Genomic DNA, 19,461 nt, shown 5'->3' on the forward strand with positions numbered 1-19,461 from the left:
TCAAGACCAGCCTAGCCAACATGGCGAAACCCCATCTCTACTAAAAATGCAAAAATTAGCCAGGCATGATGACAGGCGCCTGTAATCCCACCTACTCAGGTGGCTGAGGCAGGATAATTACTTTAACCTGGGAGGCAGATGGTGCAGTAAGCTGAGATTGTGCCACTGCACTCCAGCCTGGGCAACAGAATGAGAGTCTGCCTCAAAAAAAAAAAAAAAAAAATTAATGGAGAAGATATCCAGGTGCTGGACATTGTTGGAGGGATAATGTATTCCTTTCTCACAGGGATCAGAATACCTACCACGAGTCAGGTGCTGTGACTCACACCTGTAATTCTAACACTTTGAGAGGCAAAGGTGGGAGGATCACTTGAGGCCAGGAGTTTGAGACCAGTCTAGGCAACATAGCAAGACCCTGTCTCTTAAAAAAAAAAAAAAAAATTACCTGGGCATGATGGTATGCACCTGTAATCCCAGCTACTCAGGAGGCCGAGGCAGGAGGATTGTTTGAGCCTGGGAGTTTGAGGCTGCAGGCAGCCGTGATCACACCACTGTACTCCAACCTGAGTGATGGAGCAAGACCTTGTCTCTAAAAACAAAACAAAACAAAACAAAAAATAATGCCTACTGCTTATTTTAATAGAACTGGAGGCTGTAATTGAATTTAGAACTCCAGACATGATTCTTCCAAGTGGGTAGCTCTTCCCTGGGTATGAGCTGTGCCTCCCTGGGGGACACAGGTCCTTTCTCACCACTGAAGGACACTCGGTGAAGTACTTTGATGTTGTTCTATAGGCAGCAGGGAGCCATTGAAGGTTTGTGAACAAGCAAGTACCAGGACCAGAGGAAGATGATTCTGACACTATTTAAAATGAAAAAGAAAGAGACTAGGGCTGGAGAGAAACGGGAACCTGCAAAGAGCTACTGTAAAGATCCGCACATGAGGTAATGCGGGCCTGAGGCTGGATCCTGGGCTCTAAACAGAGCTCAGTTCCGTGGCCTCTTACCTGGGCTCCATCAAGATCCAGACCTTTACATGCTTCTCTTAAAATGGATCTGTCCTCAGTGGAGGGCTAGGGGACACAGAACCGCTCCTAGAACACAGTGACTTCTGCCCTGTGGGGTCTCCTGGAAGCTGGTAGCTGGGTAGTGACTCCAGGAGGTGCTTCAAGGGTGGAAAGGAGCAGGTTTGAGAAAGACTGAGGCAGACTTGTGAGGAAAGGCAGGGGCTGAAGAGCATTGGCCCGAGGCTGAAACCTGAGTTCTTGTCCCGGCTTCATCACTCATTCACCATGCCTGCCCTCTCAAGTGGGCCTTAAGACATCTCTGCAACTGCTACCACTTTTGAGTCTATGAGATAGTCTTTGAATCACCTGGAGGAAAGAAGTTTGCTGGTTTGAGACAGTTTCATTCTGTCACCCAGGCTGGAGTGCAGTGGCGTGATCTCAGCTCACTGAAACATCCACCTCTCAGGTTCAAGCACTACCACGCCTGGCTGAGGTTCAAGCGCCACCACACCTGGCTAATTTTTATATTTTTAGTAGAGATGGGATTTCACCATGTTGGCCAAGCTAGTCTTGAACTCCTGCCCTCATGTCATCCACTTGCCTCAACTTCCCAAAGTACTGGGATTGCAGGTGTCAGCCACTGCACCTGGCCTAGGAGGAAGGAAATTTTAAACTCAAAAGATTAACAGATAGAGTAAGTTACTGTGATTACTGGACTATCAATCAGAGTTCTTATGGGACAGAACTATGTTACTTAAGAGAAATGAAATTAACGGTTTACATAACCAGGAAGCCCTGGCCTGATCCAGGTGTCTGAGCAGTGTCCCTGGGAGTCCCTGTCTGTTTCCCAGCTTCGCTCTTCTCTGTGTTGCCCTCACTGTCAGGCAGGTACTCCCTGCACGGGAGCCACAGACGCTTCATACACTTCCTACCAACTGAGCGACTCCCACAGAGGGAAAACATTTCTTTATGAATAGTTCCTTCACAGTTCCCAGAGAGGGTGCTCACTGGACAAGTCGGGTCACATGTCCAACCACAACCAATCCCATTGGCCGAGACTAGATCACTGCCTGTCCTAGGAGCCAGAGGAAGGTCTGTCCCACGTAGATCTCCTGGATCAAGAGCAGAAGAATGTGTTCTTCACAGGAAAATCACAATGCAATAAATGAGGACTGGATGCCAAATGGCCAAAAAAAAACCAAAAACAAAACAGTGGAGGCCCCTAATAACTGCTGTTACCTCAATGGTTTGAAAAGTTTAGAACCTTTCTGACCCCTTAATCACGGGATGATGGGACCTGAGAGTTCCAAGTAGGTAACTTTTTTCTACATATGAGCTGAGCCTCTTGGAACCCTTTACAAAAAGATTCTGAATGAGGTACTGTTCTTAGCTCCATTGTACAGTTGGGAAATTGAAACCCAAAGTCACAGTACTAGTATGTGATACGATTTCAGGCACATCAGATTTAAAAGCACTCATAGTTTTGACTCCACCTTATTGAGTTCATGCACATGGCAACACATAGCCTTATGTTTTTTTGTTTGAGACAGAGTCTCGCTTTGTAGCCCAGGCTGGAGTGCAGTGGCACGATCTCAGCTCACTGCAACCTTTGTCTTCCAGGTTCGAGCGATCCTCCTGCCTCAGCCTACCCAGTAGCTGGGATTACAAGCCTGTGCTACCATGCCCAGCTGATTTTTTGTATTTGTAGTAGAGACGGGGTTTCACCTAGTTAGCCAGGATGGTCTTCATCTTCTGACCTCATGATCCGCATGCCTCGGCCTCCCAAAGTGTTGGGATTACAGGCGTGAGCCACCATGCCCGGCCAGCATTATGGTTTTTAATGCTATAAAATGGTTTTCACTTAGTAAGACTCAGACAGAATAAGTGCATGTGATGACATTAGCATATCTTCCCAGTCTGGTCTGATGTGGACACCAACCACAAGCCTAACTGAACCTCTGAGAAAGGAAGACTTCAGAAAAGGATCAGCCCCAGCCTGACCTACACAGGGAATGATGGCCATTAATATTTCAAAGCCAGCTTCTTACCCATAGGTGCAGTACAATTAAACATGTTCCAGCCACTGTCTACGTGCACTTTTTCATTTATTTATTTATTTTTTTTTGCGATGGAGTCTTGCTCTGTTGCCTAGGCTGGGGTGCAGTGGTGTGATCTCAGCTCACTGAGACCTCTGCCTCCAGGGTTCAAGTGATTCTCATGCCTCAGCCTTCTGAGTAGCTGTCATTACAGGCACCTACCACCACACTCCACTAATTTGTGTATTTTTAGTAGAGTTGAGTTTTCACCATGTTGGCCAGGCTGGTCTGGAACTCCTTACCTCAGGTGATCTGCCCACCTCGGCCTCTCAAAGTGCTGGGATTACAGGCGTGAGCCACCGCATCCAGTCAACATGCACTTTTAATAGACGTGGTAAGCACTTCTGCCTGTGCTCAGTTGACATCTACATGCACACAGTAAAACTAGTTTGTATCATTGTTAAATATTCCATGTAAATATAATAGGAATATTGGGGAGTGAGGATCATGCTTGCACTTTTTAAATTCAGAATTCTATTTGGTGAGCAGTGACTTTCAGGTGTTATGCAACATGAGTCTTTAAAATTTGCTATTTTGTTAGGAATGGGAATGAGGTTACAATAGTGACCCAGAAGCTTGTTACATGTTTAGATACCTGGTCCTGTCTTGAAGTCTCTGACCAACTCCTCACATTCAGAAGGATAATGGGAGACAGAGGTTTGGTATTATATTTATTTTGAAGCATCTATTGTACCAAATACAATGCTAGAGACATACTGGAAAGGTGATTTTTAAAAGACCTCTGAACATGTTTTTTTGGGAGCTAATGCGTCCATACGTCACAACCATCGTGACCATGCTCCCCAGTTTTTTTCTGTGAGTGCTCACTTCTGAGATCTACCTTGAGAAAGCCACATAGGAGAGGCATTCTGGTCACATGAGGCATGAAGTCATGATCACACTTTGGCCTGACCAAAATGATTACCACCGGCATTGACCAAATTTAATTCCTACTAACTTTTGACCCCTACAGAAATTTGAAATCTATTCTTAAATTATTTACCACTACCAAGGGCATTCAAAAATATTCATTACAGTCTGTAATTACTTTTAACATTCCTTCATCCAAAAGTCATGCCTTTATTCATTCATTCACTCACTCACTTGTTTATTCCACTTTTATGTATCAAGTGTTTCCCACACGCCAGGACTGTTCTAAATATGAGGGATAGCAGGGCACAGTGGCTCATGCATGTAATCCCAGCACTTTGGGAGGCCAAGGTGGGCAGATCACTTGAGGTCAGGAGTTTGAGACCAGCCTGGCCAACATAGTGAAAACCTGTATCTACTAAAAATACAAAAATTAGCTGGGTATGGTGGCACACGCCTGTAATCCCAGCTACTTGGGAGGCTGAGGTAGGAGAATCGCTTGAACCCAGAAGGCGGAGGTGTAGTGAGCCAAGATCACACCATTGCACTCCAGCCTGGGAGACAGAGCGAGACTCCATCTAAAAAAAAAAAATTGAGAGATAGAAGGAAGAGCAGAAAATGGACATGATTCCTGCCTTCATGGAACTTATAGTCTAGTGAGGGAGATATAACTTAATAAACATTCAGACTGGGCATGGTGGCTTATGCCTGTAATCCCAGCACTTTGGGAGGCCAAAGCGGACAGATCACTTGAGGTCAGGAGTTCAAGACCAGCCTGGCCAACCTGTTGAAACTCTGTCTCTACTAAAAATACAAAAAGTTAGCCGAGCATTGTTGCACACAACTGTAGTCTACTTGGGAAGCTGAGGCAGGAGAATCGCTTGGACCCAAGAGACGGAGGTTGCAGTGAGCGGAGATCATGCCACTGCACTCCAGGCTGGGCAACAGAGCAAGATTTTGTCTCAGAAAAAAAAAAAAGAACTTAATCATTCAAATAAATATTAAATATCACTTATGATAAACACTGAGAAGACATGGTACATGGGGCTGTCCAAGGAGGATTTGACTTCATATGCGAAAATCAAAAAGAAAACCATATGGGAAATTCAACTTACATGATACTAGAAGGAAAAGAATTCACTCAGCAAAGAGGTTCTGGTGGTGTCTCAGATTGGGCTCCCTGGAAACAGACTCTGAGACAGATTTACACATGGAAGATATTGGGGAGCAATGATACTGTGAAATATGTATTTGGTCTTCATCCCATTTTCTGGCATCCAATTCCTAAAGTCCTTGGAATCTTTGAAGTGAAAAGCATCTTTTTGTATATTAATGAGTTGACTGATGGCTGGCAGCCCCTAGGAAGCTGCAGGATGGAGACTGGTCACCAGAAAAGCCAAGGCAGGATTAGAGGGTTAGGACTTTCAGCCTATCCCCCAATGGCCAGTGATTTTATCAATCGTGCCTATGTAATGAAGCCTCCATAAAAACCCAGAAGGGCAGGGTTCAGAGAGCTTCCTGAGAGCCAAACACGTGGAGGCTTCCAGGAAGATGAACAAGAACGCATCCACGTGCTGGGAGTGTGGCTCACCCCAGCTCCATGGGGACAGAAGCTTCTGAACTTGGGACCCTTCCAGACTTGGTCCTGTATGACTCTTCATTTGGCTGCTTATTTGTGTCCTTTAAAATATCCCTTGTAATAAACCAGAAAACATAAGTGTTTCCCCGTTCTGTGAGCTGCTGTGGCAAATTAATTGAACCCAAAGAGAGGTTTGTGGGAACCTCAATTTATAACTGCTGGTTCAGAAGTTTTGGATGCCTGGACTTGCCACTGGCATTCAAAGTCTGGGGGCAGCCTTGGGGACTGAGCCCTCACCCTGTGTGACCTGGCACTATCTCCAGGAGATAGAGTCATAATGGATTTGAATTAGAGGACATCTAGCTGTCATCTGCTGCAGAATGGATTGCTGACTGGTCTGTGTTTTGAGAGTATTGTGGGAGAAACTGAGTTTGTTTCTTCTACTCAGGAGTGCTCTCCTGAGACACAGCCATGAGGAAGGCAGGACTGGGCAGAGAGAGCCTCACCTCCAATGCGGCAGGCGGGGGGACTAAGACCTCAGCCATCCTTCAGGGAACTCTGGAGTTGGGATGACTCTTCTGAGTTGTCCCAAATTGAGGTGGGGTCCAGGCTTGTGTATCCCTAAGGATGCAGTCAGTGACCGTGAGCAGCTGCTGGAAGGGGGCAGAAGCCTGGGATGCTGTCCCTGCTGCAGAAGGCAGTTCCTAGGGAGGGGTGCAGCTGTGAGCCATCATCAAGCAGTAGCCCCAGCCAGGTGTGGCTACATAAATTTGGGGGCTCACTGTGAAATAAAAATATAGGGCCTCTTCTTCAAATATCAGGAAGAAGTCTCCTTCCATGCTCTATTTTTCAACCAGCCATGGGGTTTGGATTTGCTATTTAATGTCATACTCCCCTAGGCTCTGGGATACTCAAGGAGTGAGTGGAGACACTCACAGGCACCCAGGGCTCCATCCCATGCCTCGACCTGTGGAAGCATGTGCCTGACCCCAGCCCTCCCTGCTCCTGAGTCCAGGCCCCTACCAGGCAGAAAGTGGCAATAGTCACTGGGTGAGGGTGGGGTTAGAAGTGGGAGGTGGGGAAGTAAACAGCCATGAACCCATCCCTGGGAGGCAAGCAGGTGGCAGGAGGGGGACTGTGTGAGCTGAGGCTCCAAGTACGGCTCCATCAGCTTATCGGACTTCACTTAAAAGACACAAATTCAAAGATGAATGATTACAAACAGCATTAAACCCCAGTACAAGTATGCCTCTGAGCACAGGACCCTGTCCAAGGGCACTGGAAACTGGCCTGACCCCAGCAGCTGGAGGGTGGGGGCCAAGAACCTGAAGAGGGGATTGGAGCCAAGTACCACCGTAGCACCCACAGGTGGGGAAGAGCATTTCAGGCCATGGGAATAGTCTGGGCAAGTACCCGTTGCTTTAGGGGAAATGAAAAGGAAGCCAAGAAATGAAAAGCACATTGTCAGAGGAAATGTGGTTCAAATGAAGATGGAGAGGGGGCAGGGGCCAGACGGAACCAGGCATTACGGGCCATGTAAAGGACTTTGGGTGATGGTCTCTAAGCACTGGAAAAGCTGTGGCAGGGTTTCATGAAGGAGACATGTTTCAAATCTTGTTTTGAAAAGATTACCACGGTGAAGTGAAAAACAGATTCCAGGAGATTGAGGTAGTTTGTGGTCTTTGTCATCCAGATAAGAGGTGATGAGGCTCAGACCACAGAGGGAGTAGTAGAGACAGGACGCAGTGGATGAATTGGGGCAATATAATATTTCAGAGTGAATAGGCCTCAGTGATGGTTTGGATACGGGGTTAAGGGAGATGGGGTGTCAAGAATGATTCGTTAGATAATGCTGTGTCACAAGCACAGACTTAGACCCTGAGTACTAAACAGGGAACCAGGCAAACAAAAACCCTGAATACTAAACAGGGAACCAGGCAAACAAATGCCTGCCTTCATGAAGTTCCAGGAGAGGAAAGGGACGGATGAGGACATGGGCAGTGATAATACAGTATGATCAGGGTTGCCCAAGCTGGGTACATAGGAAGGGCACCCAACCCAACATGAGGACCTGGAGTCACAGGGTCAGGAAGGGCTTCCAAGAGGAAGGGACAACCAAGTTAAGACTTAAAAGGCACGAAGCTAGACAGGTAAAGAGGAAGGAGCATGGGATAGGTAAAGGGATCAGCAGAGCTCAATAGTCTTCAACGGGGGATGCTTTGCCAGACTTCCTGGGGATATTTGGCAATGTCTGGAGACAGTTTTGGTTGTCATGACTGAGGAAGTCCTACCAGCATCTAGTGGGTAGAGGCCAGGGATACTGCCAAACATCTTACAATGAATAGCACAGCCCCAACACAAAGCATATTCAGCCCACAACCTCCACAGTGCCACAGCTGAAAATCCCTGGCATAAAGTCCTCTCAGCACGAGGCCTGGGGCTCAGTCACAGAACAGAGTGGCTTTGCAGCTGGCTGGAGTGTGGAGTCATGAGGTGGGAGGGGCAACAAATGATACAACTAGAGAGTTTAGTAGACACCAGGCCCTAGGGGCTGGAGGAGTTGGACAAGGGGAGTTTGAACCTATTGGCAAGGGTGCTGGGGAACCAATGAAAGGTTTTCAGCAGGGAAGTGACAAAATCAACCTTGGGGCCAGGGGTGATGGCTCATGCCTGTAATCCCAGCATTTTGGGAGGCCAAGGCACAAGGATCACTTGAGCCCAGCAGATGGAGACCAGCCTGGGCAACACAGCGAGACTCTGCTCTATATTAAAAAAAAATAGCCTTGGAATTACAATCAAAGAGAAGGAGTTAGAATGAGCATAGAAAGGCTGGGAGGGAAGCAGAGTACTCAGGGAACTGTGGGCTTGCACATTGTCTAATGGAGTCACAGGAGTAAGGAGAGGCTGGGCCAGGAGTTCTGCAGGATGCGGCAGGAGGGGGCTGTCATCTGAGATGATACAGTTCAGGGACCTAATGGTTGCTGCATCATCTAATCTAATATAGACACATGTTAGAAGCTCAGAGCATTCATTTAGATCATACGCAGCTGATGGAATATGGTCCTGCGGGTCAAGGAGATAGGAGCTTGAGCATTTGAATCTTGGTTCTGCCATTTACTCTGGCTGCGGTGTACAGATGTGCAGGCTGACCCCCTACATGAGAGAGTGGGGGCTGATGTCACACTGGAGGCTGGTTTGCTCCACACACCAAGACATTTGGAGTGCCTTCTAATTGGCACAAACGTGCCACATGGGCTGGCCACAGCCCTGCACATGACCTTAGGCAAGTCAGACTGCTTCTCTGAGCCTGCTGAGTACTGCCTGCCTTTAGCGTTGATGAGAAGATTAAGAAACAAGGTAGATGAATGCCTAGCCGAGGGTCAGCCACTTGTTAGGCACTCAAGAAATGATTGTATAAGAAGCGCCAGACCTTCAGTCACAATCCCCACTGTTGCAACTGTTTCTGCCTCACCTGACAGGCACTGCAGTTGCTCAGGTGACCTCTGCAGCTGTGCTTTGTTCTCTGTAAGGGACAGGGAGCCTGCAGGACCCCAAGGCTGCAGCAGCGGGCAGTGGGTGAGCAGCTTGCATCTGGGTTGAGTCAAACAGACACTCACAGTTGTCTTGCTTCCTCACAGCTGCGTGAGGTTTCATTTGTGGTTTTCTTCTGAGCATCTTAGAGGCACCGTGGAAAGTATGCCTCAGCCTGCTGCCAGAGAGATTCACAGCACAAGACACCACCTTGAAGAACATGCTCAAGTGAAAAATGGGAAGTATTGATCTTTGACCACGTGCCATACCCTGCCTTTCAGTCTGATGGAGTCTTGTGTAGCTGTCCTGCCTCAGACAACCAGAACCCAGGCATGGTAACAACACCCGCTAATATCTACTGTGGTAGCAGGCCTGCTGTGCGCCAAGTTTTGGGAGGACACCCAATCTGTTTTACCGTTTTAATCTTCATCGCAGTCCCATAAGGCAAGAACTGTTGAGGCTCAGAGGGGTTGAGTAAGCTGCTGTGGGTGACCAGCTTATAACTGGTAGAACTGGGATCTGAACCACAGCAAATCAACACCAGCGTGGGAGCCATTTCACCCCAGACTCTATCCCTGCAAAAAGAGTTATAGCGAGGACCCCTCTTTTGGGTTCCCTGTGTGGGCTCTCTGAAATGGGTGTCCTTCCAGGGGTGTCAGAAGAGCAGGAAGCCGCCTCTGATGGGATGCGCCCTCCCCGCCCAGGAAGTGGCGGCAGAAAGCGAGCCCAGCGAAGCCAGGGGCAGGAGCGGCCTCCGCGCGACACTGCTGCGCTCTTGATTCTGCGGCCTGGGGCCGAGCACGCGGGGCGGGCGGAGCCTCGAGCTAAGTCCCCTGGGGTCCCAGGGCCGCATTCCTCCGAGGTCTGCAAAGGCCACTGCTTAAAGGCGCAGAGGAGCAGCTGGGAACGAGAACAAAGCGGCCAGGCCCCCCTCGGAGGAAGGAAGGAGCGAGCCCCAGGAAACAGCTGATAGCGCTAAGCTCAGCTTGTTTTTTTCCTCTGCTCAACAGTTCTCCTGCCACGGCAAACAAAAGATGTACATTCTGATTCCCTCTTCTGTTTGGATTGTGCTGTCGACTGGATCTGGTTTGTGATGAGCTGGGGGAAGAGGCATCCGCGGGCGGTTTCTGGCTCGGCGTGGCAGTGTGCTTTGCCGCGCCGGGATCGCGGAGCTTCCTCTCCCGCTCCTTTCTCCCCGCCTGCGTCGCTAATCCAGCCTGGCCCGGCCACCCCAAGGGCCGACACGGCCATTTCTTTTGATAGTGGAATTGAAGGTTGCCAAGTTTTCAGATTTAATGGGAGCTGGAGGGTTGCGAGTGTCCTTGACCTTGAAGGACCTGCACGCACACATACTTTTTCATGGACTTGTAAAACTGTTAAGAGGTGAACTGTGCCCTCTCAGCTCCACCAGAAGCCCCTCCCTGTTCTCTGCACTGCGAAGGTCACAGTCTGGTTCCTGGTTGTCCAGAGCCACACTGGGACTCTGTCCAGGGCCACTGGGCCCTGCCAGTTCGGTTGAGAGTAACAGCTACAGGGTCAATGGAAGAAGCCAGCACTCAACAGCAAGAACAATGTAGCGGGTATCTGGACAGGTCCCGACGGGCTTGGGATCTTAATCCCACCTTAAGGTGTCTACCTTCCCCAATGTCTCTGGACACCTGTAGGTGACAGGTGGCCCTGATGGGACTAAGCAATCCGCTTGAGATTACTGTACTAGAAGGACTTCCCGCTGCCCCTGAGGGGGTGGGGGAGGGGCACTGGCGCTGCCAGGCATCCTAAACCCCGTGAGGTCTGATGCTCGATGTCGCCCAATGCTGGGTATACTTAGTTTTGCCTGACCAGGTGTTGACCGTGTGGGTCTGGAAAGGTCACCTAAAACCCAAAGTAAAATAAGGTAAAACCCAGAAAAGGATACAACGCACACACACACGCGCGCGCGCGCACACACACACACACACACCTCCACTAAGAGGTGCTGACACTTGGGCAATCCCTACAGCCCTGGGCATGGCAGTTCTGGTCACATGCACTGAATGAGACGGTTCTGATGCCGCTGAGACGGAGGCACAGGGCCCTGTGTAACTGCAGGAGTTAAACTGAGCTGTAAGAGGTCAGCGTGGTTGGACCTGCTCCACGCTGCTTGGCGCGTTCTCTCCTCCCACCCTACTCTGAGGAGGCAGTTCACATGCAGAAGACAAATGGCATAAAGGGCAGGCAATTAATTTTTTCAGCTGGAGGCTGCGATGGAATGTGGGTGCTTAAAGTCTGGCGTGCGCCTCTAATTCCATTCTCCTCAGTGAAATACCTCTGCTCTTCAAGGAGGTGGTGCCCTTCAAAGTTCCATGGCTGACATTTTCTGTCTTTAGGACCAAGAGGTGAATTTAGTCCTGAAAATTATTTGGAATGAATCTGAGGCCTTCCTGCATGCTGTCTCATGCTCTTTCCACTACACCAGGGAGTCTACAGTGCTGTAAAGATGGCAGGCCAATTCTTTACTTATTTCCTTGGGGAGGTGGTTACAGAGCATGACCCAGGGTCTGGTTCCATCTCCCAGAACCCTCTGCTGTGTGGAGCAACCAAGCCAGCCTGAAACAGGCAAAGAATGGAGAATTCACTGGGATAAGGGGAAGGGAAACATCTTTAGTAAGAATGCTAAAGATCAAGGACTTAGTACTGGGCAGATAGGGAGAGGCAAGAAGGGGACTCTACAAGGGAGAAAAGAAATCCTGAAGGGAACTTGGAGGGATAAGAAAAAGTTACTTCACCTACTTCCATAGAGGTGGAATAATGTAGTAGTTACAAATGTAGTCCAGGGCAGGTGTGGTGGGTCACACCTGTAATCGCAGCCCCACGGGAGGCCGAGGCGGGTGGATCACTGGAGGTCGGGAGTTCGAGATCAGCCTAGCTAACATGGTGAACCCCTGTCTCTACTAAAAATACAAAATTAGCTGGGCGTGGTGGCAGGTGCCTGTAATCCCAGCTACTCGGGAGGCTGAGACAGGAGAATCACTTGAACCTGGGAGGTGGAGGTTGCAGTGAGCCAAGATCATGCCACTGCACTCTAGCCTGGGTGACAGAGTGAGGCTCAGTATAAAAAAAAAAAAAAAAAAAAGATGCACCCTGTGTGTGATTCTTAGGTTGGTGATCTTAGGCAAGATTTAACCTCTCTATGGTTCAGTTTCCTAATCTGCAAAATGGACGCTATCTCATGGGGTTATTATGGAGATCAAATGAGGAATTCACATAAAGCACTACGGAAAATATTTAGCATGGAATAAGCACTCAATAATGTTTTCCATTATTATTTCCAATTTTTCTCTCAGCATGTGTTTCACAATCCTTTGTTCATGGCAAGGTATGTTGTCCGCTTTCACCCTACACCTTCTACTGAGCAACTTAGGTTTATCCAGTATCCTCATTAGTAAATTTAATCCTTAATGTCACTCACCTTTGAAATGTGCTCATTGGATGGGTGCCACGCAGAGCAAGCTCACAATAAATGTTGCTGAGTAAAACTTACTGACTGCCACGGACTTAACTTCGTTTGGATGTTGTTTATAGTCTTTCTTTATGCCTCTGCACCCCAGCAGAGTCATAAAGAACCAGATAGAAGCAGGACCCGAGAACATGAGGCCCAAAGGAGAGCTGTGGGAAGTGAAATACTATATTCAGGGAGACCCTCAGCTGCTTCCCATCTCAGTTTCCCGAATGAAAGCAGGCAGGCTGATACTTCTCAGGTGGGGAATGGAGATATCCCACCTGATCCCTCTCATCAGTTGATAAGCTGGATACCACAGAGCTTATAGTCAGCTTTTTGGTGCTTCACTCTTAAATATGAATGAATAGACAAAGATCAATTGTCGTTTGTAAAAAAAAAAAAAAAAAAAAAAGCACTCTTCAAAATGAAAAACAGAACCAAAACAATCAGAGGAAAAGAACTTGTAGAAAATAGGAACAATGCGGGGACTAGAAGAGACCGTTTTTTAAAGCTTATAATTATTATCTTTTGAGATTAAAGAGAAGATAAGGCCCCCATGAAACAAGAACAAATGCTATAAATCGAACATTCAGAGAACAACAAGGACATTTGGAAATAAAAAATATGTAAATACATTTGCAGAAAAACATGGACAAATCTTAAAGATGTGTTAAACACATTAAGTTGGACACAAAAGAATACGTACTATACAATTCCATTTATACAACATTCAAGGACAGACAAAACTAATCTATAGTAACAGAAATCAGAAAGTGTTTGCCTAAGAAGTGGGGAGGACTGACTGGCAAGGGGCACAAGGGAACTTTCTGGACAGACAGAAATGTTTTATATCTTGTTTGGGTGGTATTTATGAGGGTGTATTTAATTATGAAAATTCATTGAGCTGAATATCTAAGAACTGTACACATTATTGTATGTTAATTATGTATCAATAACATCATAGGGGCAAAAATGAAAAGTTCAGTAGAAGAATTAAGCCTCTATATCTAGCCATCAATTTACAATAAATGCAAAGAAGAGAGGAACATGTTAAATGACACCACAGGAATGCAGTCAGCAAAATCTGACTGTGGGAAACTACAGTTTGGCCCCTATTTTTCAACAAAAACTTGCGAGGTGGGGAAAAAAGACAGAGGAGGAGCCTATAAAAGAGATTTAAGAGACAATCATTGTATGAACCACAATACATTGTATGAACCACATTTGATCCAAATTTAAACAAAAGTTTAATGATTGTTTAAATGATTGTATGATTTAAGTTTAAATTTTACTTTTAAAAGTATATAGGACAGTTGGTATACAAATATGTCCAGATAATATTAAATAATTATTCTTTTTTAAATGAGATAATGTTATTGTAGTGCTTGTTTTAGTGTGTTTTCTAAGTGACCTTATCTTTTAGAGATTCATAGTGAAATATAAATGATGCATGACTAGAATAGTCAGGAGAAGTGGGAAGGGACATAGATGAGACAATATTGGCCATATGTGGGTAACTGTTGAAGCCAGGTGAAGACTACTTTGGGTTTATTATTCTACCTCTGATTTGTATATATTTGAAGTTTCTCATAATAAAATACTTTTTTAAAAATAGAAGAATTGGAGAAAAAAATAGAGGAAGTCTCCCCCCATGCCCCTCAAAAAGAAATAAGAGATAGAAGTGGACATTAGGAGCAAAAGGTAAGAAACATAAAGGATAATAAGTTCAATATTTCTGAAAAAAAGAGAAGAGACCAAATGGAAGGGAGAAAATGATCAAAGAAATACTATGTGAGGCTGGATGTGGTTGCTCATGCCTGTAATCCCAGCACTTTGAGGAGCCAAGGCAGGAGGACCCCAGAACCAGCCTGGGAAACAGAGAGAGACCCCATCTGTACCAAAAAAAAAAAAAATTAACTAGGCATGGTGGCATGCACCTGTGGTTCCAGCTACTCAGGAGGCTGAAGTGGGAAGATTGCTTGAACCTGGGAGGTGAAGGCTGCAGTGAGCCACGATTGAACCACTGCACTTCCAACCTGGGTGACAGACTGAAACTCTCTTTCTCTCGCTCTCTGACACACACACACACATGCACACACACACGCACACACACACCCCACACACAAATAGTATGACATAATTTCCCAGCACAGACAGCCACTGGTTTCTGGATTGAGTGGCCAGCTGATAGCCATGATAGCCAGCACCATGGATGAAAAAAGCCCCACATCAAAGTATGTCCTTGAGAAATTTCATCATATTGGTGTACTGGACCACAAACCTCACGCATCTTCCTACATTCCCTCTACTGCCTCCTTTTCTGTCCCTCTTGGGCAGCTCTCTGTCAGCCGCACATCTAGGCTGGGTTGCCCCTCCACTTTCAGAACTGGATGAAATATCATCCTGTAGGGTATGGAGCCTTATTTCCTGGGCAGCTGCTAATCAACTGGATGACGTGTCCGGCAATATAGCTCTTCGGATAATCCTTGAGCAATGGAAACGGCAGATGGGAAGGACTGGGCAGCTGCATCCCCCTCGTCCACTCTCTCCTGTGCTTCCTCCTTGTGTCCCTTCCAGAAGAGTCCCTTGTGCCTGATGAACCAGCAGCCAGCTGGGCATCACATCCCCCTTCCCTCACACTCCTTTTCCCTTCTGCATATTCTATTATAAAAACTTCCAAGCATATAGCAAAGTTGAAAGAATTTCACACAAGCACCTTTGAAATTCCCATTACCTAGAGTTTATCATTGACATTTTAACGGCTTTATTGAGATATGATTTAAGTACCATAAAAACCATTCATTTAAACTGTACTGGCTGGGCACGGTGGCTCACGCCTGTAATCCCAGCACTTTGGGAGGCCAAGGAGGATGGATCACCTGAGGTCAGGAGTTTAAGACCAGCCTGGCCAACATGGCGAAACCCTGTCTCTACTTAAAAAAAAAAAAAAAAAAGCCGGGCATGGTGGTGCACACCTGTAGTCCCAGCTATTCAGGAGCTGAGGCAGGAGAATCGCTTGAACCCAGGAGGTGGAGGCTGCCGTGAGCCAAGATTGCGCCACTGCACTCCAGATGGCGAGAGATGTCTCAAGGAAAAAAAAAGTACCGGTTTTTAGTATATTTACAGAGGTGTGCAAACGTTACCACAATCGATTTTAAAATATTTTCTTCACCCTCAAAAGAAATCCCATATCCTTTAGCAGTCACTTCCATTGCACTGCACTTCCACCCCTAAGCAACCATTCATCTATTTTCTGTCTCTACGGAATTGCCTATATTAGATACCTCATATAAATGGAATTATGCAATACATGTCATTTGTGACTGGCTTCTTCCATGTAGCATGTTTTCAAGGTTCACCTATGCTGAAGCATGTATATCAGTACTTCATTCCTTTCTTCCCCATCCTCCCCTCCCCCAAGACAGAGTCTTGCTCTGTCATTCAGGGTGGAGTGCAATGGCGCCATCTCGGCTCACTGCAACCTTTGCCTCCCAGGTTCAAGCGATTCTCCTCTCTCAGCCTCCCAAGTAGCTGGGATTACAGGTGCCCCCGGCTATTTTTTGTATTTTTAGTAGAGATCGGTTTTCACCATGTTGACCAGGCTGGTCTCTAACTCCTGACCCCATGATCTGCCTGCCTCAGCCTCACGAAGTGCTGGGATTACAGGCTTGACCCATCACTGCCGGCCAGTACTTCATTCGTTTCTATGGCAAAATAATATTCCTTGTATATCATTAGCATTTTACTAGATTTGCTTAATCAAATGTCCATCTATCCATCCATCCTCTCCATCCATTTAATCAATCTTACATCTTTTATTTATTTTCGAGTAAACTCACTTCTCTTTTTTCCAAGCCTTTGCACTTTCAGCTTGCACACCTCTCAAATAAATCTCATATCACTATCCTATGTGCAAAGTCATAATGTGTTGTCTTTAGTCATCTGGCATTTTGTGATAGAGGGAGGCAAGGGAAAAGGGAGACTGGCAACAGATTTTGCTACCTAAGAATACAGTTTCTCAATCCCATCTCCCCTCCCTCCGTGGCATCCCCCAAATCATGTATTCTAGAAACACCAAATTCCTTAAAGCTCCCTGAATACCTTACGCTTTTTCTGACTCCATCTCTTGCACATGCTCATTACCTGGATAGCCTTCTAGGTGTTTCCGTCATATTCAGGCCAACTGTGGCTCTTCAGTGAAGTATTCTCAACACACACACACACACACTCTCACATACATACACACTCACATAACACATACATATACACACACACTCACATACATACATATATACACTCAAATACACACATACACACATTCACATACATGCACACACATACACACATGCTCTCACATATGCTCACATACACACATGCATATTCACACATACATTCACACCTACATACACACATACATACGCACACTCACATGCACACATACACACACACAGGCACACATACATACACGTTCACATACACACACATGCACACATACACATATGCTGTCATACACATATGCTCACGTACACTCACATGCACATACACACACATATGCATACTCACACATACACTCATATATACACATACACACCACACTCACACACACACTCGCACATACACATACACTCACACATACACTCATACATCCACACATGTATACACACATACACACACATACACGTACACCCACTCACATACACACACATACTCATACACCCACACACACACACACATATACACACAGAATCACATACATACACATGCACACACCGACCCCGTGGGCCCCCCAGCACGTGTTTCACACTCTGTTGAATCAACCTTCTGACTGTCTGTCTCTACCAGTCTCTAAATCCTCAAGGGCGGGGGCCAGGCCTTACAGGTCTCGGTATCCGTGCAACTCATTGCGGGGCATGACTCAACAAATGTTTTCTGCGTAATGAATGGAAAACATCTAGTCACCGTCTTCGTGGTTATTTAATTAAAAACATGGCATGCACCAGGTGAGGCCCTGTGATAAACGCCTGGATTTGGAGACAAAGATGAGTAAGACCGTATCCTGGGCCTCAGAGGCGCCTACAGGACTCTTTTGTCTGGACAAATGCAAAACTGGACAAGACGCCAGGGCAACAGATGTAAACCGGGACTGTCCCAAGCAAACCGGAACATATGGTCACCCAAATTATACACCAGCTTCTCTGAAAACAGCAGTGCCATGCTGACTCATGCACAACCCGTTAGACCCTAGTCACTTCCAGAACTTTCTTGTTCAGGCCAATCACTCTTCATTAGTACTTGGGATTGTTTATGTTTTTTTGTTGTTGTGAACCACGTAGAAATTATCCGTGAAATTCCATGTTTCTAAAGCCTTACATTAAAAAATACTTAAGCAACTAGAAATAAAACACGTAATGCACAGCTCAACACTTCCTAATGTTTTCTTCATAGAGACAGGGTCTCACTAAGTTACCCAGGTTGGAGTGCTGTGGTTTGTCTATCGCACCACAGCCTCGAACTCCTTGGCTGAAGGATCCTCCCATTTCAGTCTTCTGAGTACCTGGGACTATAGGCACACACCACTGCACCCAACTTTTCCAACCTTTCCTGAAGTACTGAAATGCATAGTTGTAATCAGTGGGTGACAATCATTACATATATAAATTCCTTGGTATTAACAATAGACTCTGGTTTATCATCTTATTGATGGACCTTTGGGTGTTTCCAGCTTGTGACCATTCTGAATTAATGAAGTTATGAACATCTCAATATAGATTCCTTTTTCTTTCTTCTGAGTCTCTTTGAGGTACATACTCCAAAGTTAGATAATCTGGTTGAAAGACAGGAACAGTTTGTTACTTTTTGTTTCCCATTGCTCTCTGTCATATTGCTTTCCGAAAAGTCCGAGTCGGCCAGGCACGGTGGCTCACACCTGTAATCCCAGCACTTTGGGAGGCCGAGGTGGGAGGATCACTTGAGGTCAGGAGTTCAAGACCAGCCTGGCCAACATGGTGAAACCCCATCTCCACGAAAAATACAAAAATTAGCCGGGTGCGGTGGTGGGCGCCTATAATCCCAGCTACCTGGGAGGCTGAGGCAGGAGAATGGCTTGAATCTGGGAGGTAGAGGTTGCAGTGAGCTGAGATCAGGACACGGCACTCCAGCCTGGGTGACACAGCAAGACTCCGTCTCAAAAAAAAAAAAAAAAATCTGAAGTAAATATATACCTTAAAATTGCAAGATATGTTGTAGATTTGATTAAATATTTGTTGAGTAAATACATGAATTAAAATCAATGCAGCCGTAAAAAGACAAATATTGCATGATTCCACTTATATGAGGTACCTAGAATAGTCAAATTCATAGAGAGAAAGTAAAATGGTGGTTGCCTGGGGTTGAGGGGAGAAGGAATGGCAAGTTGTTTAATGAGTGTAAATTATCAGTTTTACAAGATGAGTAGTTCTGGAGATTGGTTGCACAACAGTGAGAATGTACTTAACACTACTGAACTTACACTGCAAAATGATTTAGATAGTAAATTTTATGTGTAATTTATCATACATACAAGCATATATAAATATATATGTATTATATATAGAAATAAATATGTATGTATATATATAAAGTGAATATGTATATATATTTAATCTAATGATCATTTGGCATATATTGTCAGTAGAAGTGTGCCTGTAATATATAGTCATGCATGTAAAATGAAATTTCATGTGTGTGTGGAATTTCCTCAATTAAAATGGCAGTGTTAATTATTCAGTGCAGAGACAGGCAGGCAGAGGTGTGTGTGATGTTAATGTTATTACATAGCACATAGAATAAGAAACATCACAGACTAGACAATATATGAACATTTAATATTAGTAATAAAGTGCTCAACCTTAAAAAAAATCA

General features: G+C 45.9%; 1 protein-coding gene across 1 annotated transcript in view; it reads left to right on the forward strand.

Annotated features, from left to right (window-relative positions):
• The window catches only part of GRK7 (G protein-coupled receptor kinase 7), a 40,725-nt gene that overhangs the window by 9,491 nt on the left and 11,773 nt on the right, over window positions 1–19,461 (forward strand). The window lies entirely within an intron of this gene.

This window comes from Rhinopithecus roxellana, chromosome 1, assembly GCF_007565055.1.
Source record: "Rhinopithecus roxellana isolate Shanxi Qingling chromosome 1, ASM756505v1, whole genome shotgun sequence".
NCBI classification, from domain to species: Eukaryota; Metazoa; Chordata; class Mammalia; order Primates; family Cercopithecidae; genus Rhinopithecus; species Rhinopithecus roxellana.